This window comes from Tauraco erythrolophus, chromosome 1, assembly GCF_009769465.1.
Source record: "Tauraco erythrolophus isolate bTauEry1 chromosome 1, bTauEry1.pri, whole genome shotgun sequence".
Taxonomy (NCBI): Eukaryota; Metazoa; Chordata; class Aves; order Musophagiformes; family Musophagidae; genus Tauraco; species Tauraco erythrolophus.
In genome coordinates, this window is record NC_141465.1 from 27,879,457 (window position 1) to 27,906,453 (window position 26,997).

A 26,997-nucleotide genomic window follows, 5' to 3' on the forward strand; every position below is an offset into this window, starting at 1 on the left:
GAGGAAGTGTGAAATGATGATGGTCATATATATTGTGCATATGTTGAATCGGCACTGTAACTTATTGCACAAACCATTAGGTCTGGTTTCAGCTTGTTTCCAGGAAGTTTTTCACAGGTGCTAGGCATGACTCTACTCTCATTTTCATAAGCAGACATAAAGCATGCTCATTTAGAGTTATTGTGTTGTAAACACTCCAAAACTAATGCTGCACATACCACTCTGAACGTGCCCCATTTGAGCATTTGGAAATGAATGCTTTCTGCTGTCCTTTAACCAAGACTACACTTTGTAGTATTAAAATTTAATAACACTCCTATTATTATCATTACTGTAGTCCTTCATGAGAGATTGCATGCAGCTGCCTTGTTTTACTCTGTAAAAATAACTCATTGCTAAACAGAAAGTTTGTGTCATTTTTTGTATATTATATATACCATCTCATTGTCATCACAGGTAGCTCCCACGAGTGCTGCCAGTGGATGAGTACAGGTGTTTTAAGAATGACAAATATTAGTCCTCTATGTGAAAGACCAGTGGGAACGTACTCTGGGAATGATGAGAGAGATGAGATGTCAGGATTAGAGGACAAACCAATGTAAACAAGACTGGTGGGTGTCTGCTACTGACTGCTTAATCAGAAAGAAGATGGAGATACGACCTTCTTTAGGTATGAAATGTAGGAAGTCCTACATTTGCAGCTCCTTGTCCTTATGGGGGACTTGAAGCACCTGATATCTGCTGGAGGGACAATACAGCAGGGCACAAACAAGCCAGAAGGTTTCAGGAGTGTTTTGATGACAGTTTCTGGACACAGGTCATTAAGGAGCTCTTGAGGGAGAGGCAAAGAAAACATGGAGTTTATAATTAGAAATAAGAAAGAACTGATTGGGGATTGAGGTTAGGGTAAGCAGCCTTGACTTCAGTGACCATGGGATGGTAGAGCTCAGGATTGTGAAAGGAGGAAAAAAACTCAAAAAGCATGATCACAACCCTGGACTTCAGGAGACTGGTTTTTGTCTCATTCAGGAACACATTTGGAAAGATCCCGTAGAATGCAGTCCTGCAGAGAAGAGGGGTCCAGGATCCCCTCCTCCAAGCCCAAGGATGGTCATGTAGAGCAAGTATAAGGTGGTTGGAGGCCTACCTGCATGAACAAGGATACTGTCTGAGCACCTGGAGTTGAATCTGGTAAGGGATTTATGCAGGTCAACAAGAACTGTTTCTACAGGTTTATCAGTAGCAAAAAAAAAGACTTGGGAAAGTGTGGGCCTGCTGTTGAATGTGGCGGGGGAACTTGTGACAAAGGACACAGAAAAGGTACTTGATGCTTTATTTATCTCTGCCTTTACTAGTAAGACTGGCTTTCAGAAATCTTAGGCATCTTGTACCTGTCAAGGATGAAATGTTTTAACACAATTATGATTTAGCAGCAATTCAAGATTTATTAATGGTATGAGGTAAATCAAAGGTTGAATTTTGGCAGTACCTAACAATTAATCAATTTAGAGATTAACAAGGTGATTCAGTACGATATGTTATGTATTGTCTCCTATAATATACTCATAGACAAACTAATGGAGAATGGACTAGATAAGTGGACAGTGAGGTGAAGTGAAATCTGGCTGAAGTTTTGGCTTAAATTGTTGTGATCAGTGGCATGAAGTCCAGCTGGAGGCTCATCCACAGTGTTTTATTCCATGGGTCAATACTGGTTCCAATACTGGTTCCAATACTGTTCAACATCTTCATGAATGACCTGGATGATGAAACCTCCAGCAAGCCTGTAGACAACAAAAAACTGGGAGGAGTGGCTTATAGGCCAGATGATCATTCTGCCCTTTAGAGTGACCTTGACAGCCTGCAGAAATGGGCCAACAGAAATCTCATAAAGCTCAACAAAGAGGAAAGCAAAGTCCTGAACGTGGAGGGGAATAACGCTGTGCACCAGTACATGCTGATCCAACAATGCACCCTTTTGTCAACAAGGCCAGCAGCATCCTGGACTGCATTAGACAGTGTAGGTAGCAGGAGGCGATCGATCCTTCCCCTCCGCTCTGTACCAGTGAGGCACATCTAATGTGTGGGGTGAAGTTCTAGGCTTCTCAGTACAAGAAAGACAAGGGCATACCATAGTGAGTCCAGCAAAGGGTCACAAAGGTGATTAAGCATTTGGAATATCTTGTGTAAGAGAGCTGGAACTGTTCCTGGAGCAGAGAAGGCTCAGTTTTTCAGTTACTTTTCTCTTGACTCTTTCTTTCTGTAACTTGCTTGTTTTTCCAGATGTATTTTTTCTTTCCTTTTCCAGTCCTTCCCACACTTTTTTCCAAGTTCACATTCCCCCCCCCCCCCCCCTTTTATTTTTTTTAACACCTATCAGGCTTAAGTGTTTATATGACTCAGCCTAAGATCTGAACACTTCTCAATCTGCTCTTGTATTTTTGATATTATTAGAGAGAAGCATTGACAGTGAGCCTGAGATTGTTTTGTTAAAACAGTGGCAAATATTGTTCAAAATTTTTTAGTGTGTGTTAAACTTGCACAGGGTTTGGTCTAATTTAATTTGCAGGGGAAAATCATTTCAGAACATTAGGGTTTTTTTTACTTTTAACTTTGATGCTTAATGGATCAATGAGCTGTTATTAATCCTTTGTACAAAACAATCGAATAAAACAAAAACAGGCAGAGTATACTAAAATGCAACATTTCAGTTAGCTCAAATCAATTTTCATCTAGCAATTTTCTTTTATAAAAAATATTTCACTTATCATTGCAATTAATGATGGGAAAACATCTGTTGAAATCACAAACATCATAGCACAGAAATACCTTATCTAATCAGTTCTGCTATTGTTGCCATTGTACATATGTAAGAAACTAAAACACAGAAAGACTAATTGAAGAGGAATACAGTGACAGAGAATAGATTCCTAGTCCTCAGACTAGAATCCTCTAATTTAGGTCATCTCTTTATATGAGAGGAAGCTGATGATTCGTCAATGATTATTTTACATTTTCTTATTATATCTCCTTAAAGACCATCTAAAGAGGTCTTTTCTGAAGTACAAGAACAACGAATCTGTCTCTCTACTTGCCCCTTGAAAAAATTCTCAATAGCACATGCTCTACTGGCTGACATTTTGAGACATTTTGTTCAATATCTAATTCTCATTAGGTACAAAAAGATGATATTTAAATCTTTGCACCCACTGAGTACATCAAAGTGCTGTTTCAGTATAATTCCTTCTCAGTACCAGTTGACAACTTAGTTAACAATTCTAGTCCCAACTTAATGAACTAGAAGTGCCATGGCATTTAAGAGAGATCTTTACCTTTTGCTGTCCTTCAGAACTCATCTTAGGCTTGACATTTCTATTTTAATGAGATATTCTGCATTTCTGATCCTGCTTTGAAGCTGAAGTGAGGTCTGACAAACAACAGGAGGTTTATTTTATTCTTCCCCCTAATCTAGACAATCATCGCAGGAAGAAAAAGACACTTTTTTTTCCTTATGATCATTGACTATGGAAACCATTTGTTTCTTTTTAAAAAAAAAAAAAGATATTTTTATAAAAAAAAATCTTAATGGGTATCATAGATGTAATGGAAAATTTTGGGGCAGTAAATGTAGTTAATTTTCTGGATCACTCTACTTCTTATCACTATACAGAGATCACATCTTCCTTTATATGGTCATAATAGTCATCACTTCTTCCTTCATGTGAAAGGTCAAGAAAACATAAGGGTGTGTGTGAAGAAAAAAGCCTATTGAAATTTTCTTCTTAAGATCATGTCTTAGCTGTGCATCCCCTTGGAGGCAACCCCTGGCCTTAACCTCTGCAGCAACACCAATAAATTCTTAAGCCCAAGTTTAAGAAATATTTGAAAACTGTTGGTAAATCTGCTCTAGAAAAGGGAAATACCAAAAAACTCCCTGTGGTTCCTATGACAATGCAATCACTGTTGATCACATGCAATACTTAATATCAGTGCTCCATAAAAAAGCAATATCCCTTATGTCTTGGAATTTCAAAGCTGCTGAAGCAATCTAGGGCCATATATTTCGTTGTCATTTCGTAAAATATGCTTCCAGCCACAATTCCCAGTTCACTTCAAAGAAAGGTTGGACACATAATTTTTTAAAATGCTTGAAAATTGCCAGTTCTGACCTTTAGTGCCATCTTTCAATAATTGAAAGTATATTCAGGGCCCGAGAATTTGGATTCATAAGTTCACCATTGTTTATTAAAAACTATGAGAGAGAAGTGTTGGAAGGCAGCAAAACCTTAATGAGACAGCTTGGAAAAAGAGTATCTCACAAGAAGTTGGCAATTGTTTCTGCCAGCACTGTGTGACCCTTATGAATTGTGCTCTCATCTACTTCAATCATTTATAATTACTTACTGCACAAAAGTCTATCTTAAATCATCTTCCACATAATGTGCTAATTGAGATACAGACAACCAAAGCAAAGATATTCAGTTGTAATGAATATTTCATCAGTATAAGATCATTATTTCCTCCACATGCTCCTGTGAACCTAGACAGCATCTTATCAAAAATGTACACAACATAACTACAGAAGCAGAAAACATTGGCTAAGAAATACAGAACAGATATTATTTTTCTAGATTATAGTGCTTATGTGCAATTAAGAAACTTATAAAAAGAGAGAAAAAAACTTTTCATGGCACAGGACATGAAAATGCAGGTGCTCAATAATCAGTTATGTCATCGTTTTGAGTGACATTTCTGGGAGTGTTGAAACATTCATTGCATAATAGGGTGAGTTGGCCCTGACTGGCAGCCATGCACCCACACAGCCACTCATTTACTCACACTCCTCCCCAGGATGAGGAAGAACATGAGGAAGGGCATAAGGAAGAACAAGAGTGAGAAAACTCATGGGTTGAGATAAAGACAGGAAAATCTCATAATGGTTACTGTCACAGGCAAAACAGGCTTGACTTGGAGAAATTAATTTCCTGCCATTTAATTTAAATACCTAATTACTCTTTTGGGTAACTTCAGGCTCAGGTTCACTGAATCAAGCACCTTGAACCAGCTGGCTGTACGTTAGGACATAGTCTTCTGTAATTCACTGAATCCATCCTGCTTTTTGTCTCAGGATGCCGTCATTCACATGCTTTGCCCCCAACCATGAAGGCCCTCTTAACGTTTTTGCCTCAACGATACTCCGGTACAAATTTCCAGTCTGCCCTCTGTGAGTTGGCTGACAGGTTTCACTGAGCCTGTACTAAACTGAGCAGCGTGATGGCTACTTATGCTCTTGACAAGTCTTGTCAACCAGCAGTAGGGAGCAGATGTCACCCTCTACAAAGTCTGCGCTGATGCTACACGTGCTAGAGGGTGGTGGACAGAGTAACTCAGTGGCTCCTGTTTTGCTCTTAGCACTCGTATGGAGTGTAGGGAGAAAATTTGTAGGCATTATCCTTACTATGAGACTGTTTTCTCTTTTGCCTTGCTTATGGTACTTGGGCTCATGGCTATAATCCTTCTCTCTCCACCTTCCACAGGGTGGTGATTCATCACTGGTGAGATCACACTACCTCTCTCAGAGCTTCTGATGGCATCTTTCCTTCTGCCCTGCGGCCCCCTCAATGGAGCTTCCCCAAATGCCTGGGAGCAAAAATAGCTTTCATATTCTAAGCCATTGCTTGCTCCTAGGGCATGTTATCCTGCAAAACAGATTAGATCATATTAGACTGTTTATGACTAGTTCAAGAGCTAAGTCTGGAACTGGCCAACTGTGTAAGTTCTTTCATGGACAACCACATCTGTTATATCACACGTGTGCCTGGCATCTGCTTTTTGAGAAACTGAAACCTCCTTGTGCTGTGTCCAGCACTCTCCTTTCACCTTCACACTGCACAAAACCATTATTGCCCCTGAGGCTTTGGCACCTATGTTCATACTTGGCTAAAAACAGCCTCCGTATTTTTCAGCTCAGTTTCTGAGCTCCTGCATATTGGTTATTATTTGTGAATATTTACATTAGATATTTCACAGAAAAAATAACAGGCTTTAAAAGATGAGTAGAATATTACCACAATACCACCAATATGCAGGGCTAATTCAGGGCTTCTAGCATTCTCAGAGACCCCAAGCAGAGTTGAGGAGGGTTTTCTCACTCCTTTCCCTATCAGGAGCTCTGATCACACAAATACTCCAAGCTCAGCATCTTGTGCTCTGAATACTTGTTCAGGATGCCACGTAGATAAAATACTGCCTTAGTAGGCTCATCTCTTTTCTCTACCTTGATGGTGTTCATATGTCCTTTCTTGTCTCGCTTCTGAGGTAATAAATGCATAACCATGCTTGCCAGCAGGCAGATTCTATCCAACATAGAGTCTTACCTAAGAAGGCCTGTCAAGGATGCTTGGCAAAGAATTCAGGCTCTGCAGACTGGAGTTTTTCTTATCTTTATTTTTCAGATTCCTTGGATTTCAGCCATTAGATCTGAAACTGCTATTAAATATATAATTACTTCAATAAGTTTTCCTCATACTTTAAGTATATGAGTACTCCTTTAACGGTAATAGAGTATATATAGAAGTATTTACATATAGATTTTTCAACAGAAAAAATAATCATTTTACTTCAAAATCAACAGAAAAAAAAATAATTTGGATAGGATGCTATTTAGAAAACAAAAACCTTAAAATTGAAGCACTTCAGAAAAGTCAAAGCATCCTCTTTCAAAGTTTTCTATCTGAACACCTGAATTGTTTTGGGTTTTTTTGAAAGCTATAGTTCACATTTCAACAACTCTTTCTTTCCTTTTCATTGTGTCACACGGAACAGAAAAATTCTGGTATTATCAGTTCTCAAACAGCTGAAAATCCTCTTTCTACTAGATTTTAAAACCAGTAATGTTACTACTTGCCAACTGATTATTCCTGCATGTGAGCACCCTGGCCCTATAGTCACAATGGACTTTTTGGAGAAGCTGGAAGGAGGCTCAGGATTGTTCTTGTCCTCCTACTCAGACACAGTGCAAAAACATAAAGACAAATGTATGGTCATATTGGATGATGTGCTAAAGTTGACCTTTAAAATAGCAAGGTACATCAGGTAGATGTAAACAACAATATTCCCAACAAGGACCCGGAAAAAGTGGAAACACAAAGTCAAAATTTAGAAAAGTCAGAATATTTGAAAGTTGATTTACTAATGCTTATTACTGAAAATAAAATAGAAACCTAGAAGTAATAACAGACCAACCAATAGAAGTATTAATAGGAGACCAGTACTATAAATTAGCTGGTATAACAAAAAATGACTGAGTGATTCCAACTAGAATAATTATGCAGATACATAGATGTTATTTTGAAATTATGATGGGGATGTGTAGGAAAAGTTATCTTGTAGATAATACCTCCCCTGGTACAACTATCAACATTGTTTCTGCGTTATGACTGAGAGAAAGAAAATATTCCTGTTATTATTGTGGGATCTGTGATCTACTGTACACGAAGAAAGTTCAGGCAAATGACGCTATTCATAGAATCCTAGAATCATAGAATGGTTAGGGTTGGAAGGGACCACAAAGATCATCTAGTTCCAAACCCCCTGCCATGGACAGGGACACCTTCCACTACACCAGGTTGCTCAAAGCCTCATCCAACCTGGCCTTGAATACTTTCCAGGGATAGAGAAAAGGACCTGGTGATAATGGAGAATTTTAACTGGTTTAACATGTATTAGGAAAAGCAGACAGCAGAACGGTCTATAGAGCAATTTATCAGAATTAATTATTCACCATTTTTGACTGGAGAATCAAAAGCCAAACAAAAATGTATAGCAACATGTGCTTAAAGGCAAAATAATAAAATCCAAGGTGCAGAGATCAGGGATCAAGAACAACCAAACACTATCAAAGCACTGAAAATACAAGAAAGGCCAAGGAAAAGATCCATACATATATCATTGCAATGGAAAATAACAGATAACCCAAAAGAGCCAAAGCGCTGATGCCTTCTCAATCAGTCTTCACTAAAAAGGTCAACTACTGATGTACTGCTAACAGAGTTACCAACAGTGACAGCATTGAGTGAGAAAATGAAAGGTTACTTAGTACGCAGACAAGTTGGATGTGTCACACATATGGCTGGACCTAGTAGTCACAGAAGTGGCTGATGAAATCTTAGAGCTACTGAGGACAATGCAGAAAGATATGAAAGGATAAGGAGCAGGAACACATAAAGCTAGCCTTTAATGAGCTGAAAAGAGTCATCTTTTGGGCAATGATTTAAATTCCCTGAAATATTTTAATAAAAATAATCAGATTTTCGTTTGTAAGCGTAGAAGAAAATAGGTAGAACAGATCAGTTAGAAATGTATCTGATTAGATGACTGTAAGTGAATTACTACCAAGTAAATGGTAGATACTTTAACAAGAGGTAAAGCAGATGGTATATACTACCAAAATTAATACAGTAGATGGTATATACTACCAAAACTAACCAGTAAAGTATATTCAGAGAAAAGTCATTGGAAGTTCAGTATAAAAATGGAGGATGCTGTCAAATAGGGTTCTGATGTGATTTGTCCTAGATGCATTGTCACATCGCTTCTCCCCACTTAATAATCTGGAAGATGGCGCAGCTATTTTTATATTTTCAGAAGATAATAAACTGGGAAAGATTTATTTTTTTTTATGTTGGAAGACAAGACTGGAGTTCAAAAGAATCTGGTTTAATTGAGCAACTGACATTGTCTACCTGGACTTATCTAAAGCATTTGATACTGTCCCACACAACATCCTTATCTCTAAACTGGAAAGACGTGATTTTGATGGATGGACCACTCAGTGGATAAGGAATTGGCTGGATGGTCGCTCTCAAAGAGTTGTGGTCAATGGTTCAATGTCCACGTGGAGGCCAGTGACGAGTGGTGTTCCTCAGGGGTTGGTACTGGGACCAGTGCTATTTAACATCTTTGTTGGTGACATGGACAGTGGGATTGAGTGCACCCTCAGCAAGTTTGTCGATGACACCAAGTTGTGTGGTGTTGTGGACACACTGGAGGGAAGGGATGCCATCCAGAGGGACCTTGACAGGCTGAAGAGATGGGCCTGTGAGAACCTCATGAAGTTCAACAAGGCCAAGTGGAAGGTCCTGCACGTGGGTCGGGGCAATCCCATGCACAAGTACAGGCTGGGCGGAGAATGGATTGAGAGCAGCCCTGAGGAAAAGGACTTGGGAGTGCTGGTGGATGCGAAGCTCAACTGGAGCGAGCAATGTGCACTGGCAGCCCAGAAAGCCAACCGTATCCTGGGCTGTATCAAAAGGAGCGTGGACAGCAGGTCGAAGGAAGTGATTCTGCCCCTCTCCACTGCTCTCGTGAGACCCCACCTGGAATACTGCGTTCAGCTCTGGAGTCCCCAACACAAGAAGGACATGGAGCTGCTGGAGTGGGTCCAGAGGAGGGCCACGAAGATGATCAGAGGGCTGGAGCACCTCTGCTATGAAGACAGGCTGAGAGAGTTGGGGCTGTTCAGCCTGGAGAAGAGAAGGCTCTGGGGTGATCTTATAGCAGCTTTCCAGTACCTAAAGGGGGCCTACCAGAAAGCTGGAGAGGGACTTTTTACAAGGGCGTGTAGTGACAGAACAGGGGTTAATGTCTTTAAACTGAAAGAGGGCAGATTTCAATTAGATCTAAGGAAGATATTTTTCACTCGAGGGTGGTGAGGCAGTGGAACAGGTTGCCCAGAGAAGTTGTGGATGCCCCATCCCTGGAAGTGTTCAAGGCCAGGTTGGATGAGGCTTTGGGCAACCTGGTGTAGTGGAGGGTTTCCCTGCCCATGGCAGGGGGGTTGGAACCAGATGATCTTTGAGGTCCCTTCCAACCCTAACCATTCTATGATTCTATGATTCTAATTGGAAAAAATGTTCTGGATATGTGAGGAGAACAACTAGGTAAACAGGATTTCTATAGAAAGGTTTGAAGATCCCTATTTGAGTATAAACTGAGCAAACACATGAAGTGCTACATTGTTGCCAAAGTACATATGTACCCTGATAATGTAAACTCATAAGAGTCATAGTCACACCCAAAAGGCCTGTTAAGACCTTGTCTGGAATTTCATGTCAAGAAAGACCCATTTGCAGAGAAGCTATAGGACAATAATGAGAATCTATAAACATTTATAGATATCTACATTAGAGAGAGCATCAGTTTAAATAGCTTCAGACACATTGTATTATATCATGTCATAGCACTGCACTGTGAAGTATTAATAGTTGTGTCTGGCCAAAATCAGTACCTCTAGGTGTAGAAAGAATGGAATGTACTATAAATTTTTTTGAGTAGGAAATTATGTCAATTGGAAAAAAACTTGCTTAGTAACATCGCTAGTAGCACTTACATTCTGGCAGGTCTAATCAGTGTGTATAAAATAACCAGCTGTTTAGGGGTCTTTTTTTTTCTTTTTTAAGCTTTGACAGTTAATCTATGAGTATTCATTAATAAAGAGAGAAAAATTAAAAGGAAAAAAAGGAAAATAGAACAAAAAACCAATTACTATTTCCTCAGAAGATGTTATGAAAGACTGAAGTCAATATAAAAATAAGCCTTTATATACTTAGCCCTGAAAGAGATGATATGCCTGCAGCTTCTATTTCAATTACTTAGCCTGACTGCTTCTCTCAAATGCAGCTTTGTTAAAACATATTGGAGATAGCTGCTCAATTACTAAACTGCCATATCCCTCTCTTCATCATGTTGTTGCTAATGGAAAAACAAAAAAAGACACATCAGAGTTAATTATTCTTACATTTTTATATTTCATAGTTGATTATTTTGATAACTAAGAGGGTCTCAGAGCTTTACAGAGTTTCACTTGTGGCTAAGTATTTGGAAGATTTTCTTCCATTTGGGTCGTTTCATGTCTAGTATGGTGAAAGCTCACATGGGACCCTTGCTGGGTTTTTCCCCTCTACGGGTCCATTTACTTCATCATACTTCCAAGAATGTAATTATCTTTGAGATTTTGGTTCTTTTATTATATCCAGTTCATGCTGGTCTGATGAAACGGGCTGTTACATTCACAGAAAGCAAGACTGTGTAAAGCTCGCTTCCATAGAAAAGTATGTTAAGACTGTGTATTTTATGTATGTGTATATACATATTTGCAAAGAAAAAAAAAATTACAGTGTTTTGCAAAGCTGTTTTATTTCACACTAATCAATTGCCAGGAATTTAGGTAAGATTTATATTATTACAATGACATAAGAAAATAAAAATAAAGTTAAATATATTTTAATTTTTTTAATCATACCTTCAAAACAGATCAGTCAAGTCCGTCTTGCGACCTATACAAATCATTTTTTTTTCCATTGTGTTTTAAAAGACATATAATATTGAAACACTAATTCCATAAGAATACAATTCTCCATGTAGAGGTACAGCTCAAGATGTCTATATCACTCACGTACTGCTTAAACTTTACGATGAGTAGTGCATAAGTCTTGTGTTGATGCTCTGCACAGGAATCAATTTCCCTCTAGATGTCCAAAAGTAAATAATTTTAACTTTACTTGCATTTCTAATCATAATTCCTTTAAATAATTAAAAAAAAAATCTTCTTGACTTGAATCATGTTGGACATAGGACACAAAGGGAGAAGGAAGACAAAAACTAAAATCATAGAGGAATTATTACAGATGTGAAACAAGTCTTATTTCTGTGGAAGTCAACAAATATTTTGACATTGATTTCAATAACACAGCATGAGGCTTTTAAAATCTTGAGAAGATGCTAAAACTCTTTTAGATGTCAGCTAATATGAAAATATTCTTGTTCAAAGAGAAAGACGAAAACACATAAAATTAAAAAATACTTTCACCTCTATGTGAACAAAGCATATCTTTCACTAACTTTTTTTTTTTTGTGGACTGGAAGATGGTATTTGATCACTGTGTTTATAAATTCTCTAGGTCATTCTTGGATTTTACATTAGACTTCAGTGAATAAATATTTATTACAAAAATTTTTCACGTTTTATCTGTTTTTAAAAATCACATTTTTCATGAGGTAAAAAAAACCAGTATATTTCATTCCAAAGCCCAAGTGGAGATCAGCATAGGCAAGAACTAAAATATGAACTAAAGAATATTTTTTTGCCATGAGTAATTTCATTTCAAATAAAAAGAATACCACAAAAATGTTCAGGAAGCTGTTGCTTATAGAAAGATTTTAAATAAGAATTGTTTTGGAGATAATTATTCCGATTGTAAGAAAGGAATAGAAAAAAATCCAATTGCTTTTCTCGGAGTTACAATTGTATCCAAGATTGTTCAAAGTATTGGTGACGAGTTAGATCTTATCCTAAGTTCTTACAGTCCAAAATATGAGAGAACTTGATTTGCCAGTTTGCTAGTGGTTCCTAACATACATAAGAGCTATTATTTAAAGCAGAGCAATGCGTAAATATGAGACTGCCTCTGAAAAACAAATGAACTGTGTCAGAATTAGCTTATCTATCTCTGTGCAGCACTGCGCTGTGCTTTAGAGACATTTGCAAAGGACATTGTATCAGAAGCTCATTTTAAGAAAATGCTAAATGTTAAGGTTGTACAGAGGTCCCTTTACTCTCTACTAAAACGTCCTTGTGCAATCAAGATACTTTTTTCGTATTACAGTACAGTTAAGCCAGGTTTTGCTCATTGTCAGAGTGCTGCCTCATGACACAGTGGGATAAAAACACGCGCGTGCCCTACATTGCAGGCAGGTACTCCAACATCATACAGTACTCCCTCTGCTCAAGTGCTCCCTGTGAATCTGAGGTCAGAGGTATGGAAACATGGATAAGATTAATCCCTTGGGGAAGCCTGACAAGATATTCAGAAATCTATCTCGGTATATTGAGGCTTGTGTGCCACGTGAGTGGTTCACATGGTTTACAAAGCTGTAGAGACCAGGTGAAGGCACCAGAAAGGAATTGGGATAGCCAGTAGCCACCCTGCTTAGTTGAGAGGTCCAGAGCACAAAGCCTGGATATTTTTAATCTATGTCTCCCACTCGTTCTCCACAAAGGAAGAGAATTTCAAGAACAACCTTGATAACCTTAATCACAGCTTTGCCCTTGGTGGACTTACCTGCACCATACCAGTAGGCCATTCCTGGTGACAATCAAAAGGCATGCAATGATCACTCTGTTGAACACGGATTTATGTTCTCACAGTTTGACATAAACATGACAACATTAGGACATCAGCCAACAACACATAATCTCGATTTTAACCCTTCACATCAAAAAATTTGGAGCCACTGTTGGTCGTGAAGCATCACAAAGGCAGTGCTACATCATCAGTCCACATTTGTTTATCAGGCCTAGACCTTTCAGTCGAGCTGGAGCTAAGCAGTTGCAGTGACAAAGACTACAAAAAAGATGTGAAAGAAAAAACAGTCTGAGAGGTCCAGAGCAGACTTTGGGATGTCCTCACATGGTGGCTGCGGCAGCTGCAGGATTAAGCCCACCATTTTCCCTTGCAGTGTCTTTGTTTACACCAGTGACCAATTCAGAGGCAGTTTAAGCAGCAGGTATCATGGCATCACCTGGAAATATGCAGGAACAAAATAAGAAGAAAGAGAATTGAGAGAGAAATGAGCAGGAACTGAAATCAGGCTTATGAGTCCTAGTGGCAGTAGTAAAGTCATTGGTGTTAAAAGGTTGATCTGGCATTTCCGTAGGTGGCCTTCACAGGACTCACAGTCATGAAAACAGAGGTCTATGGGAGAACTTTCCATCAGACACTTTGAACTCAAGTTTTGAGGATTATTCCATACTTGGGAGTAGACTAAATCTAGTCAGACATAAGTCCCCAATAGTGCTCAGAGGTTACATTTAGTCAACGCAGCACCTGCTGCTTCAGTTTTCGGATCCACTTCTACTGCACCACACTAGGAAATACTGTGGGCATAGCCACAATATCCATCTAACTCTCCAACTCTCTGACAGTTGCCACTAGCAGATGTTCAAGAAAGACCTCAATTATAGAGTAGCACTTTAGAATATCCTTCCAGCTTCTGTCAATCACTCATTAAGTAGCATTTAGATCATTGCTTTTAACAGCTACCCTTGTGTCTTCCATGAATATTCGGTTTTGCATCCAGTTATACTTTTGCCCTGTATGACATCCAGTAGCAATATAATCTGACTTTATGAAATGGCCTCTTCTGATCATTGTGAATAAAATAATCATTGTTTTCAATAACAATTCACTAATTCAGCACAAAAAATAGAACCTAAATTTCAATTTGAATTATTGATATTACTAGTTATTTATATATTATGTTTACACTTAAACTTTCATATGTTTTATGTTATGCATAAAATAGCTGGGTTTTAATGAGGGGACTTATTTGGGTATTAAAACTGTTATGTGCTAGAAGCTTGTAACAAATTTTGCAGTTACTTTTCTCTGGGCAAACAATAAAACACACTGACCTACATTTAATTTTATTTTTTTTTTTTTGTAAGCTCGAAACTGCTGACTTATTAAAAAGCTTTGTGCTACCTCAGTGGAACAGTCTTAACTTTTATTGATGTACAGCCAGCAAATGAAACAGCAATTATCATCTGCATATGTTGGTACAGTGACAATCACGGCTTTGTAAAGTAGCAAGTGGAGATTTTAATTGACCATTTACCAAAAAAGATCAAATAATAATGACAAAGAGGTGGGAAAAAAAGACTCTTTGTTTGCAGCAAGCTGTGAAGATTAGTTACATCATTTTCTTTCTTCTCATTTTGGATTGGTACTAGAAAAATACTAGAACTACTAATAAAATGAATGCCAACTATATTTTTACATATTGATAAGACAGCATAAGTTCCTAAAGGCCTGTGTACCATAATTTTCCATGAAATTTCTCATTTAAGTTTTAATAGTTATCCCTGCTGTCATAAGAACAAAAAAGAGAGGTGCAATTTGACTTCAGGTGAAAGGGTTAACGAACATTAAATGAAAATGTCTGGTGAACTAATTTGAAAACTATCAATATGAAATATTCAACTTTAGTAAATAAATTGTGTTCCCATCCTGAGAAAAGTGCATACTCTAATAAGCCTTATCTCCTTGCTCAAGAGACAGGGTATTATATCTTGACGAGAGATCTCCAAAGGTTTTACTTTTAATGGATTCTAATGGATTCAAACTTCTTCATAAGGAACATTTCATAGGCTTGATTTATTCAAAATTAATTGAAGGGAATAAAGAAGAGGCGGGAGTCAGTATGGAAAGGGAGGAAGAAGCAGTTGGGAAGTGTCAAAATAAAAAGACATGCTGATAACAGAAGGAAAAGAAAAAGCAGTTACTGGAGTCCTAAAAGCTAACAAAATACTCACCCATTCCTGCTGACCATTCTAATTGAGGAAGCCGGGGGAATTAGCAAAGTAAACACCTCAAAAGACACCTGGAGTGATTCTTTCTCCTGTTTATTAATTTTTCAGAGAAAATAAGTACCCTATACCTCCTAGCAAAATTAAATTATTCTCTTTCCCGTCTGTTTCTGATGAAACCTAGCAGTTGCACAAGCAGCTTAAGCATAGATGATTCTTAGCTGATCTGCTTTTTCATGGATTCAATGCATCCTCCTCTCTCCTTTACACTCATACAAGTAACAACACCAATTTTAAACAGTTGTGTTAGCTCATACTGCTGGTTAAAAACAAGTAATCAATTAAGATTGATGGAACATAAAAATTGCAGTGTTGGGATAACATCAAGGGCATCTCAAGCAAACCTTATGTACCCAGTTTGCTCTCCCTAGGAATAGGGTACTTTTCTTTTAAATATGGGCTATAATGACATACTAGGAGATGTTCTTAAATAGGCAGTGGTTTAAATAAATCACATGAAATGTCTTTTGTTATGAGCTGTATTAAGACACACAGAGGTTAAGTGGTTGGCAGGGTCAAATAAAACTCCATTAGCACCTCACTGTAAATGCACAGGAAACCTCATAGTTCTACATCTAACTGGTAGTGCCCACTCCATTTTGATTAATACCATGTCCAAATGATCTCTGCTGTAGTGTTAAAACATCAGAAAGTTCTTCCCAAAATGAACTGACTGCAGATTTCATCCAAAGGAACTGCTTCAGGTAGTTCTGTGTTAGCTATTGTCCAAATGCTATATGAGCTTTTCTGCCTTTTTCTTACTTCATCGAAATAATATCAAAGGCAGATATTTCAGTACTTTGTGCCTGCACAGTTCTGGCATTGAGTAGTATGCAGTAAAACACTTTCAGAAACCTCTGAATCCTGTTCAGTTATTTACCTGGGTTTTGACCTAGAATTATCTTGCAGTATGATCAGAGACTCACTCTTCTTTTCTATTCTCTTCTAGTATTTTCTCAATTGTGGTGTAAGAACAAAAGAGGAAATAGAATGTGACATATTTCTGATATGATGAAAGTTTATTCCAGTAAAAACTATTCTAAAATAGTGATTTTCAATTAGTGATGTTTTCTCAGAACACTTTACAAAGAACTTTGGAAGAGTTATCTGAAAACTGAAAATACTTCATTTCCCATTTGAGCCACCCATTTAACAAGCTCTAGAAAGAATGCCAGTTTCCGAGATTCGGCTTTTTATCGTAGTGTAGGTACCAAGTACAATATCTAATGTGCTCATGCTTTTATTTTGAGCATAAGACTCATTCGGTGCCTTGGTTACCACTGGCTATTGTACTCTAAAGCATGTGTTTATTTTTATTTATTTACATGTTTTAAATTTAGAGCTGAAGCGCTTAGTAGCACAGTGACGTGCTGCATTAATTACAGTGGTTCAGTGTTTTAAAAGCTTTCAATATAATTACACAAAGAGCTATTGGCAAGGATGTTTATGACCAATATTCCATGGAAAATACCCATAGAGTTGGATCTTAAAATTCTGGTTTCAATTCACATTGAGTAATTGTCACAAGAATAGGAGACATGGATCTTCCTAATGCTTTCAGAGTGACTTAGTGTTGTTAATATTTGCCAAAATAACTGTCTAACTCTGAATTAGTATTATTTAACAACAGATTTTTTTTCTATGGCATCCTCTGTATTTCATATTAGTCTGTGAATGTTTTAATGTGAATGTGTCTTTTGAATTTTCAAGTCTTAACCTAGTGGCTGCACACAGCTATTTCTAGTCAGTTACAAACTGTCGTGTGGTATCTGATGTGTGAGATATCTCATGAAGACAAGAAAACAGTAGGACTCGAAAGACTATATTATAATAAAAAATCCTTAAGCTGCAGGCTGCCTGATCAATTTGCATCAACCAAGTACGATTTCCTGCTAGTGGCTAAGCAGAAAACAGGTGTGAAAGCAACTAGAGGAGTCAGTCAAAAACTCTTGGCTCATAATCCATTTAAAAGTACAATACAGACACAATACTGAGGCCAAAGATTGAATTAACTTTGCACTTCATAAGGAAAATTATTCTGTTGTTAAATTCAAAATCAGTGATATAATATTTTGAAGATGCCAACTTGTATCTCTTCTGTGTTTATTTAGCTATTCAACTAGTAAATCACATGGGACTAAACTGTTGTGTGACTTTTATGCTAGAGAATAAGGGGGAAAAAGTGAGACTCTCAATCCTTTTGTTATTCAGTTATAAGAGTCCACATTTGGGGATAAAGATGCTGGCAAGCACTCTAAAATTATCTGCTCTGTATAGCAGTGAGATAAGGAAAGGCCAAAAATTGAATTAAGGAGGCTCCTCCAAGCCAGTGACTCCAAGCCAGCTGGCGTAATATGTTTCTGGCTAAAATCTTGGGTGAATAGTGCTTCACTATTTGGTGTTTAGTACTATGAACGTATCTGAGATTTGAAGAGGAACAGAAGACCTGTTGAAGCTATTTATATGTATATATATATATAAAGCTATGTAAGATATAGTTCTAAATTATGCTATTTAAATAATACATACTATAGTATAAACACAAAAAAATAATTCTTCACACAGAGAATTATAGCCAGAGAGACTTGAGGCTTGCAAGTCAGAGATCAGTTTGTAAAATCAGGCTTAAAGTAATAGGGACTTTTCAAAATATATCTTCCGTTCTTTTCTATTCCTTTAGGGAAAAATTCTTTTAACAAAAAGTGTCACACTCCACCTTCCAACACCAGCACATTCAACCAATATTCTAGAAATAAATCTCACTGTGGACAGAAGTGTTAGACTATGACAACCTGATGAAAGCAAGTGCATCAGGGCTTCAGAGTGCAAACATGATACTTCATGTAGTATGACTGGCAGTTTGAAAAAGAAAACTTGTGTTACAAGACACCATTCTGAAACTGAGCATAACAAATCAAATGTGCATTTCAGTGGAAAGTATGGAGAAATAATAAGCAGGTCTCAGTCTGAAAGTAAGTTTTAGCTATGGTAAAATAACAGGGTTTGTATGCAAATCAGGAAGAAGGTAGAGATGAAAAAAATCTCTAGGAAGTTTCACTTCTTTTATATTTCCCACAATAGAAACAAATAAAAAATCCCTACTCAAAACACCCTCTAAAAAAAAACAAACCAAACCAAACCAAACCAAACCATGTTCCAACCTGAAAAACAGTAAATGCAAAGTAACCATGCAGTGTCACTGTACCTTCTTTATCATTTCTATTTTTTTTGTAGCATTAGTGATTTTAACAGAGTTGCTTCTGATTTACATTACACTGAGAACATCAGGCCAAACTAATTGCTTTATCTTATTTTCTTTTCCTGGTACACAAATGCTTAACCTACAGTGTTCTACACATGCAGCTGTGGCTTGTGGAAAATACAAGTACAACACTTTCAAGGTGAGTTAGAACACATAAATAGCTATACTAGGTCGACCTGAAGGTCTGGCCAGCCCTATATCCTGGCTCTGGCAGGGTCAGGAAGTAGAATTTTATCAGAGTATAGGGAACATACAACAATATTCTTCTACTTACTCTTCTGCTTTTCTAGCAATTTCAGCATGGGTATTTCCTGTACGAGGGGTTATACCCACACCTCTGTGTATAACAGTCTTTCCTGATCTATTCTTCTAAGATTTCTCTCACTTCTTCAATAAAAAAAAAATCATATTTCCAGAATCCTCAACACACTGTTCCAGTAAGTCCCACATTTACAATGAAATGGTGTGAAAGTATTATGTTAAAAAATGCTACTTTCTGCTTAACTTAAAACTTCAACTAGATAATATATTGTAATCATTTTTCATTGCACATTTTGTATCTAATGGATATCAATATTGTGTAAACTGGACAGCTACATGATTATAAGTACTTTGTGACAAATCAGTCCATGACATATAATGAATGTCAAAATGTTGAACTTGTCTCAAACACTTCCAGGTTGCCCATACTTCCTGAACAACAAATCATGCTAGCTGAACACTTTTATATAGGTATATGGGATTGCTTTACCCAGGACACACTTTTTTTTAATTATTTTTAATAGTTTGTATATATTACATACAAATGTATGATATTTCGGAGAACTTGGAAGTTACTAACACAAATAGAAGACTAATCTATGCTTTAGCATATTTCTGATTTTATAATAATAAAAAAACGAAATGAGAAAAGTGTGTTCTCACTGCTAATGAATATTAATGGTCTAATACAATGTAGTTAATATAACAAGTCCATACAATTTTCATTTCTGTAGATAACTTGTGATGTAAAGATAGATAATAATGAGAAAAGTGTAGAAAGTGTCAGAGAGAACTTTTGGGAACTTGTATTCAGCTTTAATCTTTTTCTGTTTGTATTTTTCTCAAGTGACACTGTTTCTATTGAGTGAGTAAAATGTGTAATATGAAATATGTAATGCATTATAGCTCAGAAATCAGATATTAGGGAAAATAAAGAAAAAGTTATCTTTTAAGTTAAAAGTCTATCAAAAATTTACTTTAACTTTTGATTATGGTTATTTCCTAATATTTTTGGTAGATCATGTATCTTAAAGAAAGTATATATTAGCTATGGATGAACATGTACAAACAAGAGCTATCCTAAAGTACAGTATGCACAGTATAAAAGATGTGCAGTAAACAGCAAGACCCCATAAACAGTTTAAAGGTATAAAAATCTTTATAGCAAATCAAGCCAAAGGTTCAGGCAACTCAATATCCAGTCTTGACATTAGCCAGTAAGAGATGACGAAAACCAGTGGTGGTGCAGCCACATGGTCATACCACTGAGCTAGTAGGGGGCTGGAACACTTGCCTTCTGAGGAGATACTGTGGAATCAGAGCTTTTTCAGTCTGGAGAAGAAACAGCTTTGGGGAGAACCCAACAGCTGCTTGGCTGTACATACAGGCAGGTCAACAAGATGATGGAGCCAGGTTCTTCACAGTGGTGCATGGCAGGAGGACGAGAGGCGATATGGTGAAAGAGGAGCAGTTCAGACAGGATACAGGAAAAATTTCTTACCGATCAGGACTGTCCAGCAGTGTAGCAGGTTGCTCAGTAAGGCTGCACAGGCTCTGTCCTTGGAGTTTTCAAGAGCTATAAAAAAAGCCCTAAGCAGCCTGGGTTCATCTCAAAGCTGGCCTTGCTTTGGGTTAGACTTGAGACTTTCTGAGGGCACTTCCCACCTGATTGTACTTCCTTTTCAGTGTTAAGCACATGTTGGTTCAAGCATTTGCCTCCCTTAAAATTTGTTTCAGACTTTTAGCAACAAACTAATCTCCATCATCTGGTTCAGATTTTCTCATCCTGCTGCCAGCATTCAGTATAAGCAAGACTTAATTTTCAGGGGGTTTCATTTGTTTTTAAAGGTTCCTATCAAGGTCTCTTAACACCAAGGAAAATTTGCCATATTAACCTAATCTCCCAAGTAACCCCAAATGAATTCACACTGCAAGAGCAAACATGGAGATTTATTTTTTAGTTGTTATTTTGGTGATATGTTCTGGAAATCTGTGAATCTTAAAACTTTTTTTTTTTTTATCCTTTGGATAGGTATAACTCTTTGAACTAGAGCTCAGTTTAACAGAAACCAGAGTTCTAGATGGACCTGAGACTCTCTGGAAACTGCTGAGAGGTTCCAAACTGTTAAAATTACCACATATTCTATATGCTACCTCAGAAGTTGAAAGAGGTATCTCTGAATATGGATACAAAGGAATACACTATTTTTCCAGTTGCATGAAGTGCAGCCAATAAATGGCCAATGAAGATGACATTCAGCCCCTTTCAGCAAAATTAGTATATACATATATTACTGCTTTCTCATCCCTAATCTCAACAGCCCTCTCTCTTGGAAATCAAAGAGCAAATCCATGCTTTTCCTCCCACAAAGCATTTTGTACAGACTGAAAAAAGGCAGGAAAATAACCAAGAATATGCGATGTCTGGAGGACACCTTTCTACTGTTTTATACCAGCAGTCTGTCTGAATGCATGTAATGAGGGAAGACATGCCATCAAAGAAAATGGGAGTAAGGGGGAGAGAAAAGCACCTCTACTTTTGACCTCCATCCAGCTTCATTAGTCTTGAATGACATCAGCAAGCCATCATAGATTCACTACAATATAGAATCATAGAATCACAGAATCATAGAATGGTTAGGGTTGGAAGAGACCTCAAAGATTATCTAGTTCCAACCCCCCTAGCATGGACAGGGACACCCTCCACTACACCAGGTTGCTCAATGCCTCATCCAACCTGGCCTTGAATACTTTCCAGGGATGAGGCATCTACAACTTCTCTGGGCAACCTGTGCCAGTGCCTCACCACCCTCAGAGTGAAGAATTTCCTCCTTATATCTAAATCTCCTCTCTTTCAGTTTAAAGCCATTGCCCCTTGTCCTATCACTACATGCCTTTATAAAAAGTCCCTCTCCAGCTTTTCTCTAGGCCCCCTTTACGGTACTGGAAGGCTGCTAGAAGATCACCCTGGAGCCTTCTCTGCTTCAGGCTGAACAGCCCCAACTCTCTCAGTCTGTCTTGATATATACTCCTTCAGCGATACCTGATGGACTTGCCTATGCTTTACAGAAGATCTCCGAGACTGGAGAGGACTGAAAACAAGCATATCAGTACTACAGAGATCTCCCGCTGTGTAGAGGATTCTGTGCACAACCTAGCCTGGCCTCCCTGCCCTACACCTATATTACCTCTAGGAAAAATTGGAGAACACTGACGTCTATGATGCCATGAAAATGGTACTCCATCATCTGCTCTCTACATATGTACGTTTCAACTGCAAAACTCCCCTTTTTTTCTGTGCAATGCTATCATGTAAACATTTCCACACCTTCACCTAGCTCTCTGCACCTAGCATAGAACTCGCACATTGCTCCACCTTGCTCTACAAAAACTTCTAAATCTTTCTCTCACCAAAATTTTAGGAGTGAATCTACTGGAACTGCCCAGTCTGCTGGAGACCGGTTGTTGTTCTCTCCCTATGCTAGGCTTTGACAAAGGACTTTTACATCTCAGCAGAGTTCATCACTGTCTCACAGTGAAAGCAGGATAAGAAAGACTCATGCACTCTCACTCACCAGCAGTAAGTGGTGATGGTCTTCTTTTCTTTTCTATGATGTCTTACCTTTCATAGACGTATTCTATCAGTTCCACAGTTGTGCAAGATTTATGTAAATTTGTTAGCTAGTGACAGAAGTGTGCATTTCATGTGCATGAAACACGAGTTTCTTCATTCCTCCCCTCTTGCTCTCTCTCACATACACATTAATCCATCAAATAGATAATAGCAGTCTGTTAAACAGATAGCAACAATATACATATGTAGGAACTCTTGCTTATTGATGTGCTATCTGACCATGCGCACATAAACAAACTAATATAACTACAGTTCTATCAATTCAGTTCTTAAAAATATATAAAGGAATGCTGTGGAAAACACATGAATGGCATGCCAAAAATCAGTGATGAAATTAAAATCCAATTACTGCAAATTAAATTGTTACCTTCCTATGAAGACTTTTATCCAGTGCACGCTACCATAGCAGAATGCATAAGTGTTTGCTAATGTACAGGTTTAAAAACTTTGTAATGTTCTTAAAAGTTTGTATTCCGCTTATTATTGCAGAAGATAATTTGAAGGCGATGGAGTACAGTGGTGACAGTGCTGGGCAGTATTTTTAGGATACTGTGGAAAGAAATGGTGCAAGAAAAGTTTTGTTGAGTTCTTTGGTACTAAGCTGTATTCTATGTCTGCCAAGAGCAACAATGTTTTTGAAAAGTAGCATATCTATGCCTTTTCTGGACCATCTAGAAATATAAAATGTGAATTGCTAGGTTGAATTAAAAAAAACTCTTTCCATTTCCTCCAGTTGTTAAGGATTTTTTTATGGATTATCTGTTCAGAGCTACACTAGTGACAAAAGTAACTTTATGAAATTTCATTTAAATTACTTTGACGAAGTTTCAATGCTTGGATATAATGGAACGAATGAAAACTGATATTTCATGAGATCATCAATAAAATTCTTCTCTGATTGTCAAATAAAAATGTGCTAAGTCTTACGATATGAATGTGGAATGCTTTGTCATTTTACAACAATATCGTATGTGACAGAAGACATAAAAGACAGAACTTTCTTTGTTTTCACAGCATGTCTAAAAAACCTACAGTACAGGAAAAGATTTTTGAGTGGAATAAAAGCCATTCCAAAGAATGGTTTGGTGATTCCTTTGTTGGTGATTTCTGAAGGATGAATGGTTTCACAGTACCCTAGCCTTTTAAATAACCCCAGCATGGGTTGAGTTTGCATATGCAAACTTAAATGTTACACAGTATGACTGATCCTTTCTATCATGTTTCATACTTTGATTTTGCTATAGTGAAACATTTTTAATATCATTAAATAATTGCAAGACGACTCTTTAGTACTTTACAGTGTTGTGTTTTATCAAAGGATTTTAGCACAGACTTTACACTAAAAGGATATGGACGATTAAAATTCTTGAATACTACCAAATCAGTAGAGTGATTCTGCTTTAATTTCCCTCATTTACATTTTTAACATGAAGGATTTTAAACACTCAGTGTATAAAAGTTTGTTTATACAATATTTTCAGATGCTTCTGATTTTAAATACATGTGTGTATTTTCACCTATGAGGATGATCACTCCTACAAGCTAATCACCACCAAGGCAAATCACAAACTTGCAATTAAACTAGCCAGTCACAATCATAATTTTTAAAATATCGGTATGAAAAAAAATTGCTCTTGGAAGTTTATAAATAGTCTTTTTCTGTGAAAAACACATTTTTGATTGGTCGTGCATTTGTTATGCTCATGCTTGCACAGCATAGCAATGTACTTTAATGAAGGGATATCTTTGCTGATGTGTGATATAGACAAACTACAAAGGATCTCTAAGAAGTTAATTCTGGTTCTGATAACAGTCTGATTATGGCAACAAGAAACTTAGGACAAGCTCAACACCTGACTATTTGTATCTTTTATAGCCCGTACTTAACTCCTAAGCAACTTACACCATTTGTGCATTCCAGCAAAACATCAATAAATAAACTATATGCTTGTTATGGGTAGACTGCTTTTCAATAAGTTCTTAGTCTCTCTTGTTTCTCAGATCTTCTCAGCATCACAGCTGAGGTTGTTTGCTTATCCTAGAACATAACATCGAATTACATTTACTTGCCGAAACAGTTTATCAAGTATTTTAGCTCAGCCTTTAGCAACTGAGAGAGTTAGCATCTTCTGTAGTGAGGGGGACATAAGAAAAAATCTGTCTATACATGAAGTTTAAGTGACTGGAAGAGGAACAAAGCAAATCTGATGACAATGCTTCCTTTGAAATGAGGAATATTGATGCACTGATCAAAGATCAATATAATATTTAGCACAAGAAGCAGCCAACTCTGGCTCTGTTGGGCTTAGGACAATTTGTTAAAACAAATGGAAAGTCTCCAAGATTTTCAGAACTTGGTATTTACACATTTAAATTAAATGTATAATTATAATCAAACAGCATATTTACATGGTTAAATTTAACCATTTTCATTAAAAGATTTGCTAAGAGATCTTATAAATCACTTCTAAAATAGTGTACATTTCTTCTTTAAACAGTAGAAATGAAGATTATTCTGATGCCTATAAAACCATACAAAAGACTAAAAGTTGGGACAAATCTTCAATGCTAATACTTATTTTATATACTATATCTTGACTATGTAGGAATATTAGAATTTCTTAACTTTATTATGGCTTCTGACTACGTTACATATAATCTCAAAACCAATATTTAAAACAGAGGTTATTTTGTTTTATAGAATGTTTTGCACTTTTGATTCATACTGTACTTTTCTTACCTTCCGCAACTTTCTTCAAATCCTTATTTTCCAAAGAAATAAGATGATTCATAGTACAGACTGTTTGTGCCTGTAAAATATAATATTTAAAACTTGTTTTGAATAGTTTTATGACACAAAAAGTGCTCAGAGGGTATTGAGGGTTTAATTATGATACAATATTTGACTTCATAAGGAACTATAGATTCTCATTAAATTTGCATATTCCTACTAGCTGCAGGTTTATGCTACCAGTCTTAGACACATGATTCTTGTTTTTTCCATGAGTACGTTCAGTATAAACTTGAAAGTCTAATCTAGAAAGTAGTGTCATGATTTTCAGTCTTGACAAATGACTACCATAAATTTAAAAAGTGAAGATTGCTAATCATGGTTTGCCTTTTCTCAATCTACAGTTTACCATAGAAAATACTACTTTCTTGCTTTGTTTTAGCATAAAACTTCAATGGTACTTCCAAAAAGTACTGCTGTGAAGCAAAAATTTATTAAAACAACCTACCTCTTTTGCTCAGCCAATCCAAATTTTAAGAATATTGTCAGCATATTTAAATTTCATAATAATTGAAATGAGTATCAGATCTTTTTCACCTTGCTTCTCCAATTTATAATATTTTGAGGATACTGTATTGGATACTTCAGCTTTGGTTTATTTTTCCATGCATGTTTTTTGTTTTCTTTTGTTGTTGATGCCAACCTGCTAGGGTGACTAAGTGGAATGAACTTTGATATCTATCAAAAGTGTTTTTTTAAAAAAAAAAAAAAATTCAGATCTCTTATTTACCACTTACTTCAAGGTTTCTCTGAATACAAGTACTTTGCTTTTATTTCCTTTTGCATAAGTAATCCTTTACAAAGAAATAAAATAAACGCTATTATTGTGTATATTCAAGATAATTAATTATAAATACCATAAGCAAAACACTTTTAAATGTTGAGATATATCTGGCAATATGAATTGCACATGTTTAATATCACTATGTACTTCAAAAGAGAACTGTATTTTTCCCCTGCTTTCTTCAAACCAATCTACAGGTAGATATCATAGAGTCATACCTCACAAAGAGTGTTAAATGAGCACATATGTACAATTTACCCATATGAAGATATCTGTACATTTCTGTGTCAGTATCAAAAGGCACTTAAAGTATAATTTTCTATGCCAAATTCTACAAAGACTCTAATAAAACTCCACTAAATAAATGAAAAATCTTCTATGGTCCTTTGTGTGTTTTACATCCATACATGATAAATTTTGTTTTCAGACAATAACTGCAGAAGGCCCTGACAGTTGAACATAGCCATATGTAAAAGAGACAGACAAATATTGGGAGTACATCTACATCATGACTTCACTTCAAACCTCTAATTAACATGATTTAGATATGCCTGTGCACTCAAAAAAAGGCAATAATCACTAGCCAAAGGGAGTTTATATGGTCATGGTTGTGTGGTGGTAAATTGATGAGATTGTCATTGCCATTAATACTTCATGTCAAGTTTTACCAAGGACTTTCCTAAAAACCAATTTTTTTAACCTTTACTTTATTAATTGTACACTACAAGAGCAGAAGTGCTAAGTCAGTCATCTACAGAGTGAAATCTGGATGCAATCCAGATGTAAAAAAGGCTCAAATGGTCTGGATGGGTTGACGTCCTTGTTCCAGAAAAGAACT